Raw genomic sequence first — 27,193 nt, 5'->3', positions numbered from 1 at the left:
CACACACACACACACACACACACACACACACACACACACACACACACACACACACACACACACACCTTTTGACAGGTCTCATCTTTGCCCTGTACAGGACAATGTTGGAGAGATTATCTGCGGAAGGTGGGGTTTAGGGTACACCCCTGTGTAGAACTCCAGGGAAAGTGTGTGGGGAGAGAGAGAGGGGCGGGAGATCAGTCATTTGGAGAGGGTGCCTGGACTCCCAATGATGTCCAGGACTGTTCTCGGCAGCATTTCAGTAAGTCGAGTTCACTTTTAATCACTGTAAACAAAACGCGCGATCAGTGTTGGAAGCACATCTTTGATGTAATGTTTCTATAGGGACTTTGAGATCTTCTTCGGATAATCTGAAATTCGGTAAATTATGTTCAGATAATCGAGGTTCCTCTGTATTTCCCCCTAAGTTATAATAAGATCCAAGTTGGTTACTGGTTAATAAATTGTTATTGTATGTATAATCTTGAAGATTCTTCTTGATAGCTCTGGATGATAGGCTTAAGAAATGACCTTGGCAGTTTTGTTTCTTTTTCTCACATTTATGTTGAAGTTGACTGTAGCACCTCTCAGCCTGCCACAAATTAGATCAACTTAGCCCAGACATTGAAACGGAGATCTTCTAGTCTTCATGGATTTCTGCTAAACCAAGTCATAGCATTATCCACCAGACCAGTATATTCAGCCAGTAAGACAACAGGCAAATTATTCAGCTTTCATTATTCAGTTATTTGCTGATTTAATCCTCCAATACTTAGAAAAAAAACAAGTAGTGTTGATCCTGGGATTATGTGAGGGCCATTTCTGATATGTCCAAGTTTGCAGAAGTACCAAAACTAGGTGGGAATGTGATGAGGATGCAAAAAGGTAATGAGAATATTTAGACAGGCTGAGTGAGTGAGCAAGAGCAAAACAGAATATAACGTGAACGGGTGAGACGTTATTAAAGGTAGAGAGTATTTCTTAAATATTGAGAGATGGGAAAGTATTGATGTCTATAGGAACCTCGCTGCCCTTATTCATAAGTCACTGCATGCAACGGCAACAAGAAATTCAGAAGACAAAAGGCATGTTAGCCTTCACCACAAGAAGATTCAAGAATAAGAGCAAAGTAGTCTTGCTTTGATTTTATAGAACATGTTCGAACCTCTCTGGAGCACTGCGTGCCGACGGAAGGGTGTACTTGTCATAGAGTGATTGCAGTGGAGGTACATCAGACTGATTCCTGGGATGGTGGAACTGTCCTGTGAGAAGAGATAGAAGAGACTGGTTCCATATTCTCTGAAATTTAGAAGAACAAAAGGCATTGAAACTTACAAAAGTCTGAAAATGATGTAGAGTGTAGAATTAGAATTAGAATCCCTACAATGTGAAAATGGGCTCTTCGACCCAGCAAGTCCACACTGACCCTCTGAAAAGTATCCCACCTCAACCCATTCCCCTACATTTACCCCTGACTACTGCACATCTCTGAACACTGTGGGCAATTTAGCTTGGCCAATTCATCTAAACTGCACATCTTTGGATTGTGGGAGGGAACCAGAGCATCCAGAAGAAGCCCACGTAGACACGGGGAGAATGTGCAAACTCCACAAAGAGAGTCGCCTGAGGCTGGTATTGAGCCCAAGTCCCTGGCACTGTGAGGTAACAGTGCTAACCACTGAGCCACCGTGCATACAGAAGGAATGTTTTCTTGCCCTCTGTAATTAGGGGACAGGATATCAGAATCAAAGGCACATTTTATAAGAATAAGACAAGGAAGAACTTTTTCACCCAGAGGGTGTGAATCTTTGGAATTCTCAGAGGGCTGTGGAAGCTCTGTTATTAAGTGAATTTAACCTAGGGATTGATAGATTTTTAGTTACAATGACATCAAAGGATATGGAGAACAATTCAGAAGTGTGGCCTCAAATGCCATCAGCAGCCATTGTGAGGCCCTGACATCATTGTTGACATAATAAACAAAAGGTTTTGTTGGACAACATTATTGATAATGCAGCTTAGTAATTATCAATATTCTCATTACTTCAGTACAAATTATTGTTGAGATAAACCTTGTACATTTTATGATTTTGTATCTTTCTGAAGTTATTTCTGAAGAATTCATATATTAAAGATTTAATATAGTCTACATATTGGCAACAGAGAAGCAAAATATTATTTAATTTGTTGCCCATGTTCTAAGATTTTGCAAGGACCATATTTGACCCTCCCCTCTTTCCTGAGAGGAACATGACCTGATTACAAATCCAAGCACCTCATGTCCCTCTGTCTGTGGCTCTGGGCACGAGTCAGAAAGCATACACAGTATCCCATCAGTGAAGAATCACCCTCTATGACAGTCACTAGCTCCCCCATGGAAGAAACCATGTGTTCTGTAGAGCAGGCAGGGGAGAGCAGTGGTGGTTGCGGGGGTTGAGAGAGTTGCAGTACTCGTGGTCTAGATGGATTCCTCAAGTCCATGCCTGACTCACTTCAAATCTCCACACATCTCCACTACATCTCCATGTTCTGCACACTATATGTTCAGCATCTATCGTCTGACTGGCTGATTCCAGAGACCCACTATCAGACTGCAGCTCAGAATCAAGGTTGCATCCAGCGTTCCTCCAAGTGCCAGAGGGCTGCTCCATTTGACAACTGGTTTTGCCAATCTGTGTTCTAACCTGCGTCTGTATCTCTTACAGGACATGCTGTGCTTACTCCCGATGAAGGGCTTTTGCCTGAAACTTTGGTTTTCCTGCTTGGGTGCAACCTGAACTGCTGTGCTTTTCCAGCACCACTCTAATCTTGACCCTGATCTCCAGCATCTGCAGTCCTCACTTTCACCTATGCTGTGCTTACTTACTACATAGGTGTATCAACAGTGGTGCTAGACCATAAGACCAAAAAAAAGGAGCAGAATTAGGCCATTCAGCCCATTGAGTCTGCTCTACCATTTGATTGTGGCTGACCATGGATAGGTGTGGTAGACAAGTAGGGGCTGGAAGAACACAGCAAGCCAGGCAGCATCAGGAGGTGGAGAAGTTAACGTTTCAGGTGTAAGGCTTGGCAAGGATATGATGGTACACTCTTTGAGGCTTCTTTCTCCTCAGATGACTGATGCTTCTTTTGGGACAAGTAGCTCCAGCTGCTGATGTTTGTCCTGTGGGAAAATAAAACAAGGAGAATGAGGTAAAATAAAAATCATCAAGTGAAACCCATATTTTTAATTCCCCTATGGGTGATACAGTGTGGTGCTCCCTAATCACTGCTGACTATACAGGTGACAGGCTGCTGACTCTTACCTCCCCTTACATCATCATTTGAAGTGTTTTCAGAACGCCAGGCTTCCTCAAGATTCCCAGTCTTCTTTGGGAAATGGTAGGCACTGTTTGAATCTCAGAGCCTTCAATATTGAAAGACACCTTATTCTTTGAATACAGCAAGCCTTTAAAGTTAAGTGCCATTAATCTTATCTGTCTGCCTGCTTTCCCAATTTCCAACACCCTCACCACTCCACCTCTGCAGAATAGTTTGCAGGAGAGAGGTGTGCCCCTTTGGAAAATCCCCACCCTGGAACATTCCTTCAACCTTATCTCATCCAATGACTCAACTCCAATTATTGGCTGACATCTCCAGGACTTTCTCTTCAATTGACCAGGTTTGCAGCTTTAGCTCCATTCCTGGCCATTTCTCTGGAATTATATGTCACCTTTTCCTGCAAACAAAATGGGCCATTGCCATGAATATGTTGTGTTACAGTCATATTTTAATATAAAAGATCATAAGAAGTAGAAGCAGGAATAGCCCAGTCAGCCTCTCAAATCTGTCCCAACTTTCAATATGATCATATCTGATCTGCCTCAGGCCTCAACTCATCTTTCATATTAGCTCCTCATTGCCTTCAACTCCCTAATATTTCAAAACTTTATCTACCTCCTCTTGAAATACTTTCTGATTAGTTTGTCAAATAATTTATCACGTCTGTAGAGACTGATATAAGATTTTTCCTCCAATCAGTACCTTGCTTATTTGTTATCTTTGGGCTCTTTGGAGTACCCTTTGCCATGGTGACCAGCGGAAAGTATGGGTTTCAAGTATCTGCTATTTTCCTGTTTCCCAATTTTAACTCCTAGATGCACTGTCCGAGGCCCGACACCTAATTTAGCTACCCTCTTTCTTTTAAATACCCATAGAAACCCATGCAGTTTATTTACTTTATACTTCTTGCCGATATACTTTCATAATCAGATTTTTCGTTCTTTATTAGATTTTAGTCATCTACTGCAGGTTTCTAAAAGAATTCCCAATCCTCTGGGTTACCACTGGTTTTGGTACATGGTATGCTTTAGTTTTGATTGAAAACTTGTCTTCACTCCCTTTGTTAGCCATGGGTGGTTCATCCTTCTCATCAACTTCTTATTTTTGACCAGAAATATCTGCTTAAATATTTGCCACTGACCTTCCCGTTCGTCTATCTTTCCAGCTCACTTTAGATAACTCTCTCTTCACACCTCTACGATTTCCGCCATTTAAGTTGAGATTGTTGGTTTGAGACCTAAGTTGCCATTCCTTGATCTGAATTTTAAATTCTACCATCGCTACCTCCTAGAGGATCCTTGTCTATGAAGTCTCTTATTAATCCTGTCTCATTACACGTTAGTAGATTAAATAGCTTTTTCCAGGTAGGTTCTGCAATGTACTGCTCTAAAGATCAATCCTTGATTCACTCTACAAATCCCCATTCCACGTTACCCTTCCCATCCAAATTGTCCAGTGAATGTGCAGATTAAAAGCCCCATCCCCAAGGCCCATTGCCATGCCATGTGGCATACCTATATCATACTTTTTTTATATACTTGGGCAAGACATTGAACAATTCTATAATTGACCCAAATCGCAGTCTCTCATCTTTCCACATAGGTCACCTCAATTTGATAACTTTATTGTCTGTATGAGCATTCATTTTGGATATATCACTCATTTAGTTTTTTAAAAAAATACCCAATCACAGAGATCCAATTTTCATTAAAATACATACTAAAAATCCATTGCAATTCATTAAAACAATGATTCCTGAGTCTAACCCTGAGTTCATTTCTCCATCGATTTATCAAACTTGTGCTATGCGATCTCATGGAGAAAGGTACAAACAAGCTGAGGAACTGATCCGTGCTGCAGCTGAGGAATTATAACATTTTCCCTGAATGCATCTAACAGCATGCTCAGCTACAACTCTGTAAAATAATTCCATGATTGTATGACCGACTTGAAAGGATTTAAACTTTCTGAGTTAGCATGCTCATTATGACTTTTATCCACCACATCTATATCTAGTTCCCTCAAATGTAACCATTCATCTACTTCATAGTTAGTAATTAATTAAATATCCATGACATCAATCTCAACAGCAGCAGTGTCATTAAACTGTTTTTCTCTAAAGTCAATAATTAATTCTTTCATTTTATTTTCATTCAGAATAAGAGATTGTTACCATACTGTTTCACAAACTTCTCCACCAAGTTTTGACTGTTTATTTCGTGATTCTTGATGAGAACCACAATTAGCAAACTGTCAGCATATTTCAGGATCATTATTATACTCAGATTGACAATCATTCATATAGAGTATGAAATACAGAGGTAAGTGTACACAGCTCTGAGAAGATTCAATAATTCTTTGACATAGCTCAGAGTAAATCCCAGAAATTAACACACATTGCATCCTGTTGTGGAGAAAATTACTGATCTGAAGTAGAATCCTATCATAGTAGAATATCATAGTTTTTCAATTTTGCAATACGCTTGAATAATTGCATGACAATAAAAGCTGAAGAAATTCAATAAAGGAAGTGTGAATATGGTTGTCCAATCTATCCATGTACTGTTGGATCAATAGGACTAAGGTCAGAAGAATGCCATCCACTGATTTATTAAGATTATATGAAATAGGATCAGGAGTAGGCCACTTGGCCCCTTTAGTCTGCTCTACCATTCAATAGGTTCATTGCTGAGTTGAGATTCCTCACCTCAATTTTCCTGCCCTTTCCTGAGAGCTCTTGATTCCCCTACTGATCAAGAATCTGTCTTAGCCTTCAGTATACACAAGGACTCTGCCCACAGCTCCCCGTGACAAGGGGTTCCAAAGACTCAACCCTCTGAGAGAAGTATTTACTGCACATCTCATTTTAAATTGGCATTCTTCTATTTTGAGACCATGTTTTCTGGTCCTAGACTCTTCCATGAGGGGTAATATCCTCTCAGCATTTTCCCTGCCAAGCCCTGATATGTTTCAAGGAGATTACCTCTCATTATTCCAAATTCTAATGAGTCCCAAAATCCCTCTAAACTGGGAAACATCCTAGTGAACCTTTTCTGAACTGCCTTCTGAAATTGCTCCTATACCTTTCACTTGTTGACCTAACAAAAGAACCTTCTAATGTCACAAAGTGAAGCCTGCTGCAGAATCTCATGCATTCTAAATTCACTGGTTTCAAATGGGTTAAGAAAAACCTTCTCAATTAATTTGCAACATTATAAGGATTATCTGTGGACAAAACAGAGTAAGTTATCTTCTTTGATGTGATCTCAGCCATTTTATGCTGACGTGCCTATGCATCTCTCGGATTCTTTGTCTATCTCTAAGATACTCAGATGTCGAGCTCATTGAACTTTTTTTATGGTTCTTTGGATGACCCCTACAGTTGCTGATCTCCTCTTGGACCTCCATCAGGCTGCTTTAGTCTGCCTGGGAGGCCTCCTTCTCCTTTGCATGAGGAGGTCCTGCTAATCACTAACAGCCTACAAGAGTTACCCAAATAGCAGCATCATTCATAGCCTCATCCTTGGTCAGGATCTTTCTGCATCTGTGGCATCATTCTCTCCTCCATCTGTGGAAAAACAATGATAATTTAAAGGTTGATTTTGAGATTTGTCCTAAATACTTACTGTTCATAATGGTAATACATCAGCTACATTCAAATGTTCATTTCTTTCTGACAAGAGTCCTGAATAGTTCACTATTGCATAACAGTCATCAACATTGGAAATCAAGACCTTATCTGCTGATGTTGAAATAATGAATGGATTTAACAGGTTTGATAACAAAAACGCCTACTTCCCAAAGACTATTTCCACTGAAGGATGCCCTTAAATAGGTGACAGTGACTGGCTTCTGGTTCAAAGCCTTCCCCCTTTTCTCTGGACCTACCACATTTCCTGTCAAATTGGTTATGGTGATGCCCCCATTGTTTGCTGCTGTTAGCCAGGTTCTTGCCAGGAAGCCATTAGTTGGTTCAAAGATTCATTATCGGACACTTTGGAAGTCCAAGGTGGGAACTGTTTCTCTGGACATGCTCTGGTTGGACTGCCCCTGACCACTGAGCAGTGTAAAACTCAAGCCATGTAACCCCTTTCCTGCCTTACAGGGGAACTATGATTTATTAAACTTTAAAATTTTTGGTTGGGATGAAAACTATTTTGGTTTTACATTTAGCAGATTTTGATTTTACATGTAGCAACATAAAATAGCAACATAGCAACACTGTTTTTTGTTTGTAAAGTATGAGTTCTGACACTAGGTGGCACTGATGATACATGTAGTAGGGAAGAGAGTTCACAAACATTTCTTGAGTTGTGATGAGGTCAATCCTTAAAATGTTATTAATTGGCCTTCTGGTGAATCTGCTACTTAACTTTTGGGGAAATTAGCAATCTAAAATAATTGAAACTTAATTAATAAGAGAACCAAAAAAAGGGAGCAATGGGACATCAACGTCATGAATACAAGCGCACTAAAATAGAAGAAATACTGTAGATGCCAGAAATCTGAAGTAAAATCATAAAATACTGGAAGTACTCAGTGGGTCTCACAGAGTGGAGAGAATAGCATCATTATTATTGCAGATTCATGATGTTTCAACGGAACTGAAAATGTTAGAAATGTAATAAATTTTAAGCAAGGGATGTTGGGCAAGAGGGAAAAGGTGGAAGGTTTGTAATAAAATAGAAGACAGAGAAATTAATTAAAGTCGGAGAATGATGCAAGAAAGAAGGTGGTAATTAAAGAAGAGACAAAAGGTGAACCTACCGAGGTTGAAATGGGAACATGAGGTTAGGATCTGAAACTGTTGAGAGTTGCCATTGAGCCTGGAAGACAGTCAAGTACCTTGTTGAAAGATAAGATTCCTCAGACTTGCAATGGGTTTGATTAGAAAAGTGCACAATTCCACTGTATCTCAAACCCTCCAAAAAAAAAGTTGGGGAATTCTGAGGATTCTGTTTCAGTTAAACTAACAGTTATTCAGGAAAAATCCCCTCCAGCCCACTCCCACATATTCCACCCCCCCCAACAACATTCCAATTCCTGCAACCAACCAAATTTAATCAACACCTGTCGAGCACCAGCCCACCTTGAGTCCTAACTCCTTAACCAACTGCCCCTCTCATCTCACATCTTACACACTCACCCTTTCAGAAGAGGTGTCATTGGCCAGCTGTGTTGATATTTAAAGTGCAGAACATGACAGACTGCCATAAAAGTGAGAGTGTGTATCCTGCAAGATATAGAAAGTGTGTGTTTTATATGGAAAGTGTGTAATTTCAAGTATGCTTCTGAAGGAAGGAGTGAGCATCAGAATTGCAGCAAGACCTCTGAAGCTCATTTCTCAATTTTTAAAAAATCATCATTGACGGTCTCATGTAGACAAAAGAAACAACAGCGGAGTGACACTCTGACTGTCATTGCCATTCTCAGAATATCCAAGCTATTAACTCATTACACAAATGCTGGCTTGCTTGATGAGTATTTTCAGCAGTTTTTGAAAAATACATCATTTGATCGATAGTGTTGTTTTAACTTAGATATATCTTGCCAATAGTTCAATATTTGTTCACACATGGTATAGAGGTGTCAACTGCTTACAGTTGCTGCTTTAATCTATTACAGTTCTAGTTATTTGACACTATTATAGGGTTGTAGTAACAATTTTTTTCAGAAAGTTATGAATGGCTGTTTGTTAAGCTTTTCTGCACATCATTATTGTTACAATAGGGTTTATTTGTTCTTATAAATTTGTATGCTGAGTAAATGTGATGGAGGTCCAATGAGCTGCTGGAGTTTTGCAGAATTAGGAAGACTTCACAAACCTTTCAAAATGCTGAACAGAACCCAATTCTGGAACTCTCATCCACATGACCAGCAACCCCAATTCTGGAACTCTCATCCACATGACCAGCAACCCCAATTTTCACCAGGGTGGAAGAAAGGTGTGCTCCCACACCATATTTTCCTGATCTGTCCAGATTCATTGTGGGAACAGGTATCTCACAGCCTTCCATGATTTTCTCATAGAGTCATGCCATATTCTCAAGGAATTGCAGTTCACAGCCAATCAGAGAATTCTGAATATGGGAACTTTAAAGATAACTTTAAAGACATCTTACCCATGCCAATCCAATGCCCCACTTAGCCCTTCGTGCCAACATGACCCCAATTCAACCCTTTACAGCCCCTATGTTAACTTAGTGCCAATCTTGCCTGCCCATTCCCTCTATCCATCCACTCCTAATGGCCCTTCATACCTCTTTCTCATAACACATTTAAAATTAAAGCATAGCTTAGTTGTTTAGTGCCAGTCATTATGTAACTTGGGCATTTTCCATGGTAAAATCTCTGCCAATCAGAATCACTTGCTAAACAATCAGCACTCTCCTCTGATACAAACAATATACAGGTTCCCATTACAGTCGTATTTCTTGTGAATTTTCAGATAAACGCAAGACAAAGCATTTCAACAAAATGTGTTATTTTTCGGCAATGCAGTCCTGTTAGGTAAATGCTGCAGGAAATGAAAAAAGATGGCTTATTAAACGTTACATTTTAAACATTTGGAGTGGTAAAAGAAAAACAGGCCTGACATGGTAACATAAAGCACAGTATCTGTCAGGTTTATTTAAATGTGAGTTTTATGCTGTTGCTATACTGGATGGTGTGTGTCTGTTAAATAAAATACTGTAGATGTTGGAAATCTGAAACAAACACTGAAAATTCTGGAGAAACACACTAAGTCTGGCAGCATCTGTGGAAAGAAAACAAAGATAAAGTTTTGAGTCTGGTGTGATTCTTCTTCAGAAATCATTTCAAACACACAACATTAACTCTGTTTCTTCCTCCACAGATGCAGATGTGTTTCACCAGTGTGTTAAGTGGTCTGGTGTTGATCACATTTGAGTACAATAAATTGCTGTACAGTTTCTTTTCATAAGAACATGATTCACATTCCATAGATTTCTCAAGACCTTTTTGTACATTTACTGTACGTCTCTGTGTTGTGACCAGCAGGTGGCTTACAAGTTACTTCAAAGGGATAAACAAATTAACAAATTTGAGGAAACCCTTTTGTATTTGCATCTTGGCTTTACAGATTCAACTTTAAGATAAGCGAAAACTCAATCTGAGATCTTAGTGTAGATATTACAGATATGGTCCAGAGATGGTTGGTCAACCCTAATTCAGGAGAACAGAGGCTTCTACATACACTGTTTACAATGGATTAAGCAGTGTATCGCTTGATTACGAAGGAGTGTAAATATCTGGTAAATTTATTTGGGGCTGCTCAGGAAACCAGAATTCGTAGAACCAATTAAAGCTGCCGCAAACTTGTTTCTGCCACAGTTGGTTAATTGTAGTTTTAAACTTGTATAGACAAAAGACAACAGTTCAAGTGATGACATGGAGTTGGAGTTTCCTTTGGAATTCTGCCCATTTTAAGTGGTTTTGAGGTACAACCTTGCATAGAATCTGTTGCTACTACTGACCAATTCAATCCTTCCACAGGAAATGGCTTTCAAAACCCTCTCCAGTCTTTGTAACCACGATTCCTATGTCCACCACACCTCATATGAATGGTCAAATGGCTCAAAGCAATGTCATTAAATATAATAAACTGATAAGTGCCTGTATAAGTGACTGCGATTCTTTTATTTATTGTTTAGTGAATGCAATCCCTGAAACCAGATAATAGCCTAAGCTATTTCTAAATTTAATTTGGTTAGTCTGCCACTTATTCTGTAGAGGGGACACTGTCTGGTAATGTGCAGCAAAGTTTGTATCTTTCCACAATCCTGCCTAAGGGATTTGGATTGCTTGCAGTGGAGGTTAGCTCTGCAGGAGCCCTGGTTTGTTGGGCGGCACGGTGGCTCAGTGGTTAGCACTTCTGCCTCACAGAACCCAGGTCCCAGGTTCAACTCTAGCCTCGGGCGACTGTGTGTGGAGCGGCGGCACGGTGGCTCAGTGGTTAGCACTGCTGCCTCACAGCACCCAGGTCCCAGGTTCAACTCTAGCCTCAGGCGACTGTGTGTGGAGCTTGCACATTTTCCCTGTGTCTGTATGGGTTTCCTCCGGGTGCTCCAGTTTCCTCCCATAGTCCAAAGATGTGTAGATCAGATGAATTGGCCATACTAAATTGCCTATAGTGTTAGGTGCATTAGTCAGAGAGAAATGAATCCGGGTGGGTTACTCTTCAGAGGGTCGGTGTGGACTTGTTGGGCTGAAGGGCCTGTTTCCACACTATAGGGAATCTAATCTAATCTGAACCTGTTTAGCAAGGACCACTCTCCTCCAAACCTGTTGGAGCTTGTCACAGGAATTTGGTTAGTGACTTCCCATGTTCCAAATGTCAGATCCAAGGGCTCAGCTCATGGGGAGGCTTTCTTCACATGGGATTCTGAGACACATGGAAGGCAATGAGTGGATTGAACATGTCGTTACGGAGTGGGCATGGATGGGTTCCCCCAGCTTGTGAGCTTGTGTCAATGGTGGATGTAGGAGGGTTAGTGATGTTTTGTGAGGTTCCTGAACAAGGCCATTATACCAGAGTCCATCTTGGATGAAATCACTAAGCTTCCTGACAACTTCCCAGAGACCCATTTTTTAAAAAAATATTGTAATTTGGAGCTATACAAAACACTGAAGTACTTTTGCATCTTAGATTGGGAAAAATGGATTTCTCAAGGGGGAACCTTCTACATCTCTGATATGAAGAGGAGGAATATGAATCAATGGGAGATGCTAAATCAGAGGAACTTATAATCAGGCATCATAAAGGGCATGTCTTTCTAACACATTTATACCCACTGCATGGGTTTTAGAAAAAAAGTCTTGTAAGTATTTCTCTGCCGATTAATGCCTCGGAAGGTTGCACTCTCTCACTGTTGTCCTACCCCAACCCATCCGAGAGATTGCTGGGAATTTAAGATCCTACTGGTTGAACACATTATCCATAATAACACTGTGAAATTTGATGCCACTGAATCATTCCTGGTCACCCCTGAAGGCCTTTGACAAATTGGTCAAGCAGCATCTCACCATTAGGTTATTAACAATATATTTAGGTGGCCTTCTTTGTTTATTACTTTCTCATTGGAACCTGGAAAACAAATTCAGTTAATTGTGTGGATTTCCATGTAGAGAACATATGACACTGAAAATGTATCCTTTAAAGAAGAGGGCACTGTTGGTATGATCAGCAAGTTTGCAGATGACACAAAGATTGGTGGAGTAGCAGAAAGCATAAGGGACTGTCAGAGAATACAGGAGGATATAGGTAGACTGGAGAGTAGGGCGGAAAAGTGGCAGATGGCTTTCAATCCAGACACGTGTGAGGTGATGCATTTAGGCAAGTCTAATTCTAGAGCGAATTATACAATGAATGGAAGAGCCTTGGGAAAAGTTGATGGGCAGAGAGATCTGGGAGTGCAGGTCCATTGTACCCTGAAGGTTGCTGCACAGGTGAATAGAGTGGTCAAGAAGGCATATAGTATGCTTGCCTTCATCGGACGGGGTATTGAGTATAAGAGCTGGCAGGTCATGTTAAATTTATACAAGACATTGATTTGGCCGCATTTAGAATACTGTGTACAGTTCTGGTTGCCACATTACCAAAAGGATGTGGACGCTTTGGAGAGGGTGCAGAGAAGGTTTATGAGGATGTTGCCTGGTATGGAAGGTGCTAGCTATGAAGAGAGGTTGACTAGGTTAGGTTTATTTTCACTAGAAAAAAAGGAGATTGAGGGGGGACCTGATTGAGGTTTACAAAATCATGAAGGGTATAGATAGGGTGGTTAGAGACAAGCTTTTTCCCAGGATGAAGAATTCAACAACGAGAGATCATGCTTTCAAGGTGAGAGGTGGAAAGTTTAAGGGGGATACACGTGGCAAGTACTTTACACAGAGGGTGGTGGGCGTTTGGAACACGTTGCCAGCAGAGGTGGTAGAGGCAAGCACAGTAGATTCATTTAAGATGCGTCTGGATAGATGTGTGAGTAGGTGGGGAGCAAAGGGATACAAATGCTTAGGAATTGATCAACAGGTTTAGACAGTACATTTGGATAGGCTCAGGCTTGGAGGGCCGAAGGGCCTGTTCCTGGGCTGTAAATTTTTTTGTTCTTCTTTGTTTTTTAAAAGTTCATACACCGAAGTTAATTTATAGAAACTGCCAATGCCCCTTTTTTGGGGAGCCTTGTTGTCTTGGATACTTCTTGGACAGTCACAATCTCTCAGGTGCTCTGAATAGCATTTGAGTTTTTGTCCTGTAATAGAGATATTTGTAATGGACTCCTCCCTCTAGTCCATTCCTTGAACTGTATATTTGGAAACCCTCTTAGCTATGTTATGACACGGGAGGTAAACCCTCCAGCTTAATTTAAACAGCAACACAGAAAAGATTTATCCCGTGCAGTAATCTGTGAAAATTCATGAGGCCAAGAACTATTTAAAGTAAAAATTAATAACTTTATTTCTTAACATATAACAGAGAATAATTAACTAAAAACTATTTACAATTTCTTCCTCCAACCTATCTTTTACCTTCACCTTCTACAATACTAGTCTGATAAAACCCCTGATTAAGATTTACAAAGTAAAACCTCTTATGACAAAACCAGGCAGCTTTCAGTTCTTCTCTGTATTCCGGTCTTCTTGCCTTCTTCTTGGGGGTTCTGCTTTATAGGTTACTGATCGATAAGGATACCTTTAAGAGAGCTATTCTCTGGGCAGTTTGCAAATGTCATTGGCTTGGCAGTTCTCCACTCAACTGTTCAACTTTCTCTGGTCTTTTACCCCCAAAGCATCAGATTGTGTCATTGGCTTTTAAGATTGTCAATATACTAAATTAAAACTTGATTGAAGTTTTTTTTTGGGGGTGTATAATTTAAATTTATTGGCTTAATTCAAATCTGTTTCTCTCTCCCAGCAACCAGCTACCCTAGCTACCCCAGTAGATCAACCACATGTTATATTGTGTCTTATTGAGAACATTTGATGCTGTCACTGCGAGCTTTTAACTCTCTTAAAGGCACAGTACACCCACATCTTCATAATACCTCCCTCCTTAAAAAAAAAGGAACTATCATAATGAAAAGATTCTTTTTTTTTTCTATTTTTTAAACACATTATCCTAACATACAGATAACTTTCATATAAGTTCACCTTAACTTCTTCCCATATACCTGTATATATAACATTAAATAAATATAAACCTCATCGATACTCTACCAATTGAATCTGTGATAACACATCTGCGATTACATTCTTATGATCCGCAACATGTATTAATTTAAAATTAAAAGTCTGTAACATAAGACTCCAATGAAATAGACTCATATTCGTGTCTTTAAAGTGTTCTAAGAATGTAAGTGGATTGTGCTCTGTGTACACAACCGTCTCTGACACATTGTTCACAACATCCACATTAAAAGGTTGTAAAGCCAGTACCAAACTCAATAGTTGCTTTTTCAATTGTGGAGTATTTCTTCTGGTGGATGTTGATCTTCTTCGAAAAGTAACCAACTGGCAGTTCAATCCCATCCTCATCTTCCTGAGGGAGTACAGCTCCAAGTCCTATGTACTAGCATTGATGGCAACTTTAAAAGGTTTTGAAAAGTTTGATGTAGCTAAAACTGGTTTGGTGGTTAATATTGATTTCAAATGGTCGAATGCCTCCAGGCATTGATCTGTCCATCAAAACTTTGTGTTCTTCTTCAGCAAATCAGTTAACAGTGACAATACACTTCTGAAGTTAAAAAAAAACTTCCAATAGAATTCACTGAGTGCTAAGAATTAAAGCACTTCTTTCTTCAAGGTTGATGGTAGAAATTCCTTGATGGCCTTCGTCTTTGCATTCTGTGTAGTCAATCTTCCATGACTGATGTTATGTCCCAAGAATGTCACCTTTGCTTTCGTGAATTCAGTTTTATTTAAGTTTATCACCAGTTTTCCTTTTCGTAGTCATTCAAAAAGCTCTGCCAACTGTACCATGTGATCTTTCCAGGACTTGCTGAAGATCACTACATCGTCCAAATAGACTACACAGCTGTTCATGAGTTGTTGGAATGTGGCAGGTGCGTTCTTCAATCCAAAGGGCATCACTTTAAACTGATATAGCCCATTTGGGGTTACAAGTGCAGAAATTTCTTTTGCCAACTCTGATAAAGGTACCTGCCAGTAACCACGCATTAAGTCCAACTTAGTGATGTAACTGGCTTGTCTGACTTTCTCGAAACAATCCTCCAATGTAGGAATTGGAAATGAGTCCGATTTTGTAATGGCATTGACCTTCCGATAATCCACGCAGAATCGTTGAGTCCCATCTGGTTTGGGAACTATGATGATTGGTGAACTCCACTCGCTCTGAAATGGTTCGATGCTGATGTCAAGCAGGGCCTCCATCTCCATCTGGACCTGTCTGGCTTTGAAAGGATTAAGCTGATAGGGGTGTTGTTTTATCGGAGCAGTATTCCCTATGTCTACTTCATATACAAGAGCATTAGTCCTCCCCATCTGATTCTTACATATGTCCTTATAATGTAGTAACAAATCTTTCAACTGCATTCTATGCTCCTGAGACAGACAGCTTAATAACCTATCCCACTCCTCAAGGACTTCTTCATTTTTTAATCTATTTTGAGGCACACCAAAACCCACATCATCTGCATTTGATTGCTCACTCTGTGGGGCAGTAACTAACACCTGTTTCTCCAGTTCTTTCTCTCTCATATAGTACGTTTTTAACATGTTCACTTGATATATCTGATACCTTTTTGTGTTATCCGGCATTTTTACTAAATAGGTCACCTGATTTGACTTTTTCTCAATTTGATAGGGACCATTAAACCTGGATTTAAAGGGATCTTCTATCACTGGGAACAGTACTAACACGTCATCCCCTTGAGAAAACATCCGAGTCTCAGAGCTTTTATCTGCCAACAGCTTCATTTTACACTGTGCCCTCTTTCGGTGCTGTTTAGCTGACTCACTTACTCGATTTGGTCTCTCCCTCACCTCTAATACAAATCTAAGTGTGAGATCTCCGACTTTGGTCCTGTCAATTTTTCTTTAATTAATTTCAAAGGGCCTCTCCCTTCATGCCTGAATATTAACTCAAAGGGAGTGAACTGAGTAGATTCATTTGGGGCATCTCTAATGGCAAACAATACGAATGGAGTACCTTTATCCCAATCATTCAGGTAATCCTGACAGTATGGTCTCAACATGGTCTTCAAGGTCTGATGCCATCTTTCTGAAGCTCCCTGGGATTCAGGATGATACACACTGGATTTAAAGTGCTGTATATCTAAGCTATCCATAACCTCCTTAAACAGCCCAGCTGTAAAATTTGACCCTTGGTCTGACTGAATCTCTCTGGGTAGCCCATACCGTGTGAAGAAAGCTACTAGTTCCTCTACTATCCTTTTTGCCTTGATACTCCGTAATGGAATTACCTCCAGAAATCTGGTAGACACATCCATTATGATTAACAAGTACTGGGTCCACTTTTAGTTCTCGGGAAGGGAGCTACACAATCAACTATAACCAGCGTGAAAGGTTCTTCAAATGTAGGAATTGGCAACAAAAGTGCTGGTTTTATTCCTGCCTGTGGCTTACCTACCATTTGGCATATATGACACGTACGGCAAAAGTTAACCCATCCTTGCACATTCCAGGCCAATAAAAATGTTTTTGTACGTTAGCCTGAGTCTTTTGTACCTCTAGGTGACCTCCTCCAGGTAGTTCATGTCCTACCGTTACACCTCCTGTCTGTATGCTACCGGCAACACAATCTGATGCACTTCAGCCCAGTTCACCTCTGCATTAACCTGCTGAGGTCTCCATTTCTGCCTTAGGATACTGTCTTTCTGATAATATTCTCACCGGAATATTCCCTGCCTCCTTTTCAGAGTATGCATCCACATATATATCTTTTATTGTCTTGTCTATGTTGCAAGTCCCTTCACCTTTCAGGATTAAACGCATCTGTCTGACCCTCTGACTGTTCAGGTTTTTACTGCACTGCTATGTCAAACAGGGTATCTGCTAACTGAACCTCAACTCCTTCATCTTTCACTTTACTTTTCACTTCGTGCTGTGACCTATGATAGAGGGATCTGGTTACCACACAGTCTGGGAAAATACCAGGGTATTTCTGTTTCAACTCCTCAGTTTCTTGGTCTTCCTTAGGTTTCTCCACAACACAGGGTGTCACTCCCACCTTGGATCCGGCCAAATCATTCCCAAGAACAATGGCCAATTCCTGGAACTGGCACTTTGTCAATCACTCCCACTGTTACTTCCCCAGTCTTAAGCTGGCACTTCAATCTGATTTTACAGAGGAGAACGCTAAGTTTCTGTCCATCTATCTCACAAATTAACACACTCTCGGGTAACAGATCAGAAAGAGTGCATATTCATTCATATCTTACTATCAGCGACTGATTATATCCTGTATCTCTCAAAATTATAATTTTTGTCCTTCTCCCCTGTTCTTTCTGAGTAAACAGTGGTTAGCACTGCTGCCTCACAGCACCAGAGACCCGAGTTCAATTCCCGCCTTAGACAACTGTCTGTGTGGAGTTTGCACATTCTCCCTGTGTCTGCGTGGGTTTCCTCTGGGTGCTCCGGTTTCCTCCCACAGTCCAAAAATGTGCAGGTTAGGTGAATTGGCCATGCTAAATTGCCCGTAGTGTTAGGTGAAGGACTAAATGTAGAGGAATGGGTCTGGGTGGGTTGCTCTTCAGAGGGTTGGTGCGGGCTTGTTGGGCCGAAGGGCCTATTTCCACACTGTAAGTAATCTAATCTAAACTTTACCCACAGAGGTGAATTCTTTGTCAAGATCAGGTACTAACTCCATACCCAACCCCTCCCTAGCCTGTGCACTCTCCTGCAGCTCCTCGGCTCTTCTTGGCTCTTCTGGGGTCTCCTTTACTACCTTCACTAAAGCCACTGGCTTAGCTTCTTTTACCACATCTTTTCCCACAGTTCCTTTCCTTAACGACCAGCACTGTGTCTTTATGTGTCCCACTTTACCACTGTGGAAACACCTGGGGCCTTTCACCTCCTTTCCACCCTATTGGGCTTCTTTTTTTATCCTGTGGTAAATTCTTACTAGTGTTCTCTACTTTTAGTTTTGTAGTATAGGATCTCCCCTTCTCCCAATTTCTATCCCTCAGGATGAAATTCTGGCCGGAAGCTTGTCATGCATGTAGACGTATTAATTCCGCTGCCCTTCTTACTTCCAGAACTTTCTGTTCCTCCACATGAATTTTTACTAGCTCTGGAAATGAGTTTTTAAACTCCTCCAGTTGAATAATCTCTCTTAGAGCCTTAAAGGTCTTATCTATTTTCAAAGTATGCACCCATCGATCAAAATGATTATGTTTAATTCTTTTAAACTCAACATAAGTCTGAACTGGTTCCTTCTTTGTGTTTCTGAACCTCTGTCTATATGTGTCTGGTATTAATTCATGAGCACTTAAAGTAGCCTGTTTTACTCTTAACAATCTTTTGACACCTCATCTGACAGTACGGCAAATACCTCACTAGCTCTGCCTACCAATTTAGTCTGAACTAGCATTACCCATAAATCCTTGGACCATTCTATCTGCCTCGCCAATTTTTCAAATGAAATAACGATGGCTTCAACACCTTTCTCATCAAAATGTGGCAGAGTTTTGACATATTTATATGTATCACTACCTTCTCTCACTCTCTCTCTCTTTCCTCCCTCTCCCTCTCTCTTTCCTCTTACTCTCTTTGTTTATCTAACTCCATTTTCCTCAATTGTAATTTACGTCTTCCTACCTCTCCTGCACTTGTTTGTTTCTCTGACCCACCTAAGAGTTTGAGTAATTCCCTGACAATTTCAGTTTTACTTTTGTCCTTGGTTAAACCCAAATCTAACTTATTTACTAATTCTAAAAGTATGACCTTTCTCTTTCCTTCTAAACTTCCTTAGCAAATTTAAGAATCATCTTCAAATCCCAGAACCCCTTTAGCAATTTTAAGATGCATTTCTCTCACTTTTAATTTAATGAACCACAAGTCATCTAAAGTAAACAAATTGCCTCACCTACATTTTATTTGAAGATCTAGGACACTAACCTGCAAGTGTTTAAATCTGCTGGGAACTTTCGTACCCCAAAATCCTTTCAAATCTGTCTAAACTACTTCAAATCCTGACAATGAGCCCCAAAACTGTTATGATACGGGGTAAACCCTCCTGCTTAATTTAAACCAGCAACACATTAAATATTTATCCTGTGCTTTATTCTGTGAAAATTTGTGAGGCAAGAACTATTTAAAGTAAAAATTAGCAACTTTATTTCATAAAGTATAACAGAGAATAATTAACTAACCACTATTTACAACTTCTTCCTCTAACCTATCTTATATCTTCCCCTTCTCCAATACTACTTTTCTTCTTCTTGGGGATTTTGCTTCACAGGTTACTAATCAATAAAGGTACCTTGAAGAGAACAGTTCTCTGGATAGTTTGCAGATGTCGTTGGCTTGGCAGTTCTCTTCTCAACTGTTAAATTTTTTCCGGTCTTATATCCCCAAAGCATCGGATTGTGTCATTGGCTTTTAAGATTGTCAATATACTAAATTCAAACTTGAATAAAGTTTGTGGGTGTTTTTAGGGGTATAATTTAAATGGATTGGCCTAATTCAAATCTGTTTCTGTCTCCAAGCAACCAGCTACCCTAACTGCACCAGTAGATGGACCAAATGTTATATTGTATCTTATTGAGAGCACTTAGTGATGTCACTGTTAGCTTTTAATTCTCTTAAAGTTACAGTACACCCACATCTTCATAACAACTACATGTGCACAAAGTGTCCATTAGTCATTGTTTCTTTTAAGATTGAGGACTTAAGACCAAGGTTCCTCAAACAATTCTCTCCACATCTTCCCATTTCCTCACTAACGTTCTATATTTCCATCCTGTGAAAAACTCCTTTTGATAGGAGTTTTAATAGGCAACTCTTTTAATAAGCAACTCCTGCAACAGCTTACTTCCCCCTGCCAACTCCCAACTTCCTCAACCATTTGCAGTAGATGACTCCAGAGTGAAGCTGCTAACTTTACCACCTTTTCCAATCAGTAAATTGCATTGAATTTGTCTATAGAATGGGAATTAGGTTTGACCAAGATAATTGTTGAGTCCTTTCCTTACTTCAAATGCTCAGGATCAATGGACAGCTTTTTCATTTCATGCCTGGTTTGAGTGCCATTTGAAAATCATCTCCTAGGATATATCTTCTTTGTTTTTTGAACACTTGACTTAGAGTGCAGACTTTCACCAAACAACAGAAACAATGTGGTGGAGCAATGTGCAATCCGGCATTCCACCTGACAAAAGGCAAAAATCATTTTGGTACAAATTTATGGTCATAATTAAGGATTTTGGGGTAGATTAAATTGTCAGAATATCTGGGAGACACAGAATATGTTCAAGAGGGTGTGTTTATCAACAGGACGAGTTTATATGTTTGCAGGTATTGTGCAAGTTTTCATAAAATATTACTTCTTTTGATGGTTTGAATTAATTTTATTGATTTGCAATTTAGTAATTGGCCTATCAAACTTGGAAAATGAGTTAATTGAAGAAGCTGAGTTTGAAGTGCTATGATTTTTGAAGATGTAACAAGTAGGTTAGACCAAGGAAACCCAGTGGATGTTATTTATCTAGACTTCCAAAAGGCCTTTGATAAGGTGCCTCATGGGAGGCCACTGATTAAGGTGAGGGCCCATGGTGTTTGAGATGAGCTACTGGTATGGATTGAGGATTGGCTGGCTGACAGAAGGCAGAGAGTTGGGATAAAAGGCTCTTTTTCGGAATGGCAGCTGGTGATAAATGTTGTCCTGCAAGGTTCAGTGTTGGGGCCACAGCTGTTCACTTTATATATAAATGATCCAGATGAAGAGACTGGGGGCACTCTGAGGAGGTGGGGAGGGTACAGAAAAATTTAGACAGTTTAGGAGAGTGGTCCAGGAAATGGCTGATGAAATTCAACGTGAGCAAATGCGAGGTCTTGCACTTTGGAAAAAGGAATACAGGCATGGACTATGTTCTAAAGGGTGAGAAAATTCATAAAGCCAAAGTATAAAGGGATCTGGGAGTGCTAGTCCAGGATTCTCTAAAGGTTGACTTGCAGGTTGGGTCTGTGGTTAAGAAAGCAAATGTAATGTTGTCATTTATCTCAAGAGGGTTAGAATATAAAAGCAGTGATGTGCTTCTGAGATTTTATAAAGCTCCAGTTAGTCCTCATTTTGAGTACTGTGTCCAATTTTGGGCCCCACACCTCAGGAAGGACATACTGGCACTGGAGTGGAGATTCACACGGATGATCCTTGGAATGATAGGCCTAACATATGATGAATGATTGAGGATCCTGGGATTGTATTCGTTAGAGTTTAGAAGTTGAGGGGTGATCTAATTGAAACTTACAAGATAAGGCATGGCTTAGAAAGGATGGACACAGGGAATTTGTCTCCATTAGGTGGGGAGACTAGGACCCATGGGCACAGCCTTAGAATTAAAGGAGGTCAATTTCGAACAGAAATGAGGAGACATTTCTTCAGCCAGAGATTGCTGGGCCTGTGGAATTCATTGCCACGGACTGCAGTGGAGGCTGGGATGTTGAGTGTCTTCAGGGAAGAAATTGATAAATTCTTGATCTCACAAGGAATTAACGGCTACGAGGAGAGTGTGGGTAAGTGGAGTTGAAATGTCCATCAGCATGGTGGAGTGGACTCAATGGGCCGTATGACCTTACTTCCACTCCTATGTCTTATGGTCTTATGTCTTGTTCAGTTGTGACCCAAGACAATATTCTGTTTAAATTCTCCCTACACACAATGTGACATTATACTATGACGTGTAGAAGTAATTTCTATAGTTCTAAATTCAATATAACCTCATTCTTTGCAGCTTTTATGATCTTATAGACAATAGTATTCTTAAAGGATGTCATTTTACAGTGCACATTTGCAAATATTCAGTTAGTGAAACAGTATCTATGTAAACAGCAACAAAATTCTAATGAAACTTCATCCACCTGAAACATTAACTTCATTTCTACCCAACCTGCTGGGTATTTATGATATTTTCTATTTTATTTTTCGAGCATTGTTGTATTTCACTTTTGTATTGCATATTTAGTCAAATCTTTTGTTATTGCACGGCAGAACATATTCTTGTACCGTATTAAGTCGAGCTCAATGGGATTCGAAGGTAGAATCTGAGTTAGGTAGAGAATTGATTGCATTCTTGAATATGGAGGTTTACTGGTGGAGTCCTGTAGGATGTTAGAGCTGTCCTATGGATGAGTATCGAAAGGATATAACAATGAAGACCTTCATTGTGCACACTGAAACTTTGTTTAACTTGCTGGTGTCTCCCATATGTTTGCTTTCTTCCTGAGTTGGACAGACAAATAGAGAAAGTGAGGACTTCAGATGCTGGAGATCAGAGTCGAGAGTGTGGTGCTGGAAAAGCCAGCAGGTCAGGCAGCATCCGAGGAACACAAGAATTGATGTTTCGGGCATAAGCCCTTCATCAGGAATGATAGGACAGATAAATACCCAATGTAGGATGTGAAATATTACCACATCAAGTGATAACAAACCAATCCTCTTTTGCATTATTATCTTTGCTTTGTTATCTTCGTAAACATTTAAATTTCTTAGATATCACCTTCTTGCCTATCAAAGTAGCTTGTGTTTTCAGTGTGGAGAACCCAAATGTTGTATGTGTGCCAATTTAGATAACAAATAGATGTTCCTCAACAACTATACTGAGAAAGTCTGGCACATCTTCTAAACAGCTGATCATTTAAAAAAGCAACGCTAAATACAAGCCTCAGAGCTGTGGTTGCACTGAAAGTGTGTTGTGTCAAGAGCTTGTTACAACTTAAACTGCAGACACCCCCTATAGTTGATTGCTTGATGAAGAAGCTAATAACTTGGAGGGTCCATTTTTCCAGATTTCATGTGACAAGTTGTGGGCTGTAGCAGATATTTACATGAACTTTCTGTTTCTAAAGCTGTTAAGTTATTTTAGAATTGGTTATTTATACAGTCGTTACAATAATTCAGAGGCACTTTTTCCCACTCTCCCACTCATTCACAAAGAAACCTTTCTCCCCCAACATCTCCCAGTTCACAACAGTAATCTTTTCCCCACACTCCTTCCTGTTCATGATGGCTCACTTTTCCACCTCCACCCCTCACATCACTTCATCCCGATGTTTCCTCCACAAACATACCCCAACAATTGGCACTGTTCTCCTTTCTTTTTCCTTTTCAGTTCATTTTAGCATATACTCCTCTTGCTCATTCATAAGGTGTAGGCATTACACATTTTTTGGCACTCATCAAGGTAAAGAATCTTGGTAAGGTTAGACAATTGCAGGACAATTAAACTTTTCATTTTGAAGTATTGAAATTTGCTACATCAACCATTATTCTGGTTACATTGTAAGAGCTAGTAGAAACAAAGTGATCACCATTAATTTTTTTCAGGGTTCTCTCCAGTGTCCACTATAACCTCTGTCATGTTAATGCAAACAGTGTAACCATCACTCACTTACCAGTGATAAAATAATTCTGTGTGTTAGTTCACTTAAAACAGTAAAACACCTTATAAGTTACAAAGCAAACTGATTCGTGTGTGTGTCTGTGTGTGTGTGTGAGTATAGCTTTCAAATCCACAGCAGACTAATTGTCAGGCAGAGTTTCAACACTGTATGCACCCAACACTGTAGCACTTGAAATTTGTCAAGTTGATCTTTCTTTAAAGGCAGGGTGCACATTGAACAATTCAGCAGCAAAACTGCAGAAACCCTGGAGAAACTATATGAAAATAAATGGTTTATATATTGCTTTGTCAGGACTATATTGGATGCTGTCCTCAGATGACAGTTGGCATTTGTGTGGTTAATTCAATTCATTTTTAAACTGATTAAGCCATTTAATTATAATTAAATTGACTTTTCTGCTTCCAAACAATAAAGCAAATCGAAACTCAAATTGATGTATTTGATTTCCTGATGTGCCTTTCATCTGAAAAGATTATTGATGAGAAGGAGAGTTAGCATTGTATGTTACATGGAGGTATTAAAGATCCCCTCAGGTTTACCATATGACAGATGCATTCAGCAAACTTCAATGTGCCTTTTACCTCATAAACCTACAATGCTATCCCGTGTGGTAAATGGGGTTACAAATTCAAGGTATCATTGGAAATACCCACCGCTTCAATTACTGTCTGTGATTGCCATAACTACCTTTTATAGGCATAGCTTTGATCTGCTTGTCAAGTTGTAGCATATCAATGGGATGTGGCTGATTGCTGAGATTGATATGCAGAACAGTAAACATGCTCTGGCTAATTCATTTATAAGTTTCTTGGTAAGTTTAAAACCACTTGCAAATTTGAAATAGTAAAATAACTATTCAGAACTTTCGATCTTTTTACATCCTTCTTTAATTTTGTCGACACTATCTGGGAATTCTTTTCTAATTTTGATAGTTTTATTGAGTGAGGTTTAGGATCATGTCAGTTACCTGAGGCAAAAGGAGAAATGACTGGGATAGTCAAACTAGTGCCATGCTTTCCTGTATTAAAGGAACAATGAAGACATTGTTCCTTATCCCAGTCACTGGAGTTTGGGTTCAAAATGGATGGAGATATGATTTAGGATGGCAAGCTCCTGGCTAGCAGGAACTGTACTGGTCTTGCTAAAAAGTGCATGTCAGAATTAGAAGATCAAACATTTCCTGCTCTGAATCTGCGGTTGTTTAAAGTCTTACATTGTGGGCAGAACTTTATGCTCATTGCAGTGGACCCATTCGCCAACCAGAGTTCTGGTGCCAACTTTGCCACAGTCTTTACATGCCTGATGACCCAATTTAGTGACACTTAACCACTCAGCTGGATGGTATTTGAATCCTCCTCCTCCTCGGGGCATTTTCCACCCCTGGGAATGGCTAAGCAACGGAAGCTAGCAGACCTTCAGTACGAGCAGGAGCAGTAGGCAATGGCAGAGGGTAGGAGGTCTGAGCAGCAGGAATTTCACTGCAGCCTTGTCGATAAGGTGGGTTCACCAGGACCAGACAAAAATGCAGTGAGCGGACAATAATATTCAAGGCTAGTAGGGTTAGGGAGAATGATCCCACACTATTCCAGATATCCCTGTTAGGCAAAGGCTGCCCAAGGGTCCTTCACCAGGGTCTTGGCTTTACCGAATGGGTACCCACACGTGATCCTGACTTGCTGCCTGTTGATGCCCTCAATTAATCCTATATGCCCATTCTTGAACCTTCCCAGCCCAGACTGAATTGGGAAGGTCAGGAATACAATAGATCTCCATCCGACCCCTTCACACCCAAATAAATGGACCCTGTAGTCTCCCTTCTCATCCCAGGGGAAGATGGGGTGCAAGAATAAAATGGTATTTCACATCAGCTTGAAATTTCCAACTTCCAATCTACCTCTGCTTCTCTATGCTGTTCGTTAAGACTTGGGGCATGCCCAATACAGAAATTTCATGCTTTGAACTTACAGTCAATATTTTTTTAAAGCTGTCAAACAAGCTATTGATATGGCTGCTTCGAGTTATGTGAGATTTGGTATTTAAGTGACAGACAATACAATGTCTCAAGTGAATAACCAAAGACGTGTAGACCTTCATAGCCATCAGGAATCTCAATACGTCTCTTTGTTCAGAAATAATCAATACCAAAGGAATCTTTATGTTGACTGTTTCCAAAGGTCATTCTGAATAACAGAGAAAATTAAAGTTAATTTTTGGCAAATGGAAGTGTCCTGTTGTATCAACATGATAGTTTCAAGCTGTCAATTTTTGAAATAATTAACACAGACTATCAGAATCAACATGAATACTATGTCTTATTTGAAAAAGGATTTGAACCTGTAGAAAGTCACATGTCATGTGAAATGTGAACGTCACATAGGGCCATAGCGGTGTCTGCTTTTATAATCACCTAAAAGTTGTTTGCAGACAGCTCCAACCATGAGAAAGTCAGACCACAAATTAGCTGTGAGCCACCAAGCAGCCAAGGTGATTAACAGCAATACATTGAAAGTACGGTACAAAAAAGAGGAGGACTCCCAGTGCAGTTCCAACCTCAACTGAGAGCCAACATCCGAGAGATTCAACTACAGGAAACTGTTATAATCCCAGCCAATGGTATTACCAGACAAGTCAGTCCCAGACCAAAATCTAGTTGGTAGAGTCAAAGTCCTAGAGCATAGAAACAGACCCTTTGGTCTAACCAGTTCATGCTGACCATGTTCCCAAACTAAACTAGTCCCACTTGACTGTGTTGGCCCATGTCCCTCCAAGCCTTTCTTATTCATTTCGTTATCCAAATGTCTTTTAAATGTTATATCTGTCCCTGCATTCACCACTTCCTCTGGCAGTTCATTCCACACATGAGTCACTGTCTGTGTAAAAGGGTCGCTCCTCGTGTTCTTTTTAAATCTTTTTCCTTTCACCTTAAAAATATTCCCACCAGTTTTGAACTCTCCCACCCTAGGGAAAAAGATCCTTGCTAGTCACTTTATCTATGTCCCTCATGATTTTCTAAACCTCCTTAAGGTCAGCCCTCAACCTCTTCTGCTCCGAAAATGTCCCAGTCCAATTTTATGACTGAAACCTTCCATGCCTGGCAACATCCTGGTAAATCTTTTCTGAACCCACTCCAACTTAGTCATATCCTTCCTATCCCCACCGCCCACCTTTTCCTCCGCTACATCGATGACTGTATCGGCGCCGCCTCGTGCTCCCATGAGGAGGTTGAACAGTTCATCCACTTCACCAACACCTTCCA

Source organism: Chiloscyllium plagiosum, chromosome 19, assembly GCF_004010195.1.
Source record: "Chiloscyllium plagiosum isolate BGI_BamShark_2017 chromosome 19, ASM401019v2, whole genome shotgun sequence".
Classification (NCBI taxonomy): Eukaryota; Metazoa; Chordata; class Chondrichthyes; order Orectolobiformes; family Hemiscylliidae; genus Chiloscyllium; species Chiloscyllium plagiosum.
This window is presented reverse-complemented; position numbering follows the sequence as displayed.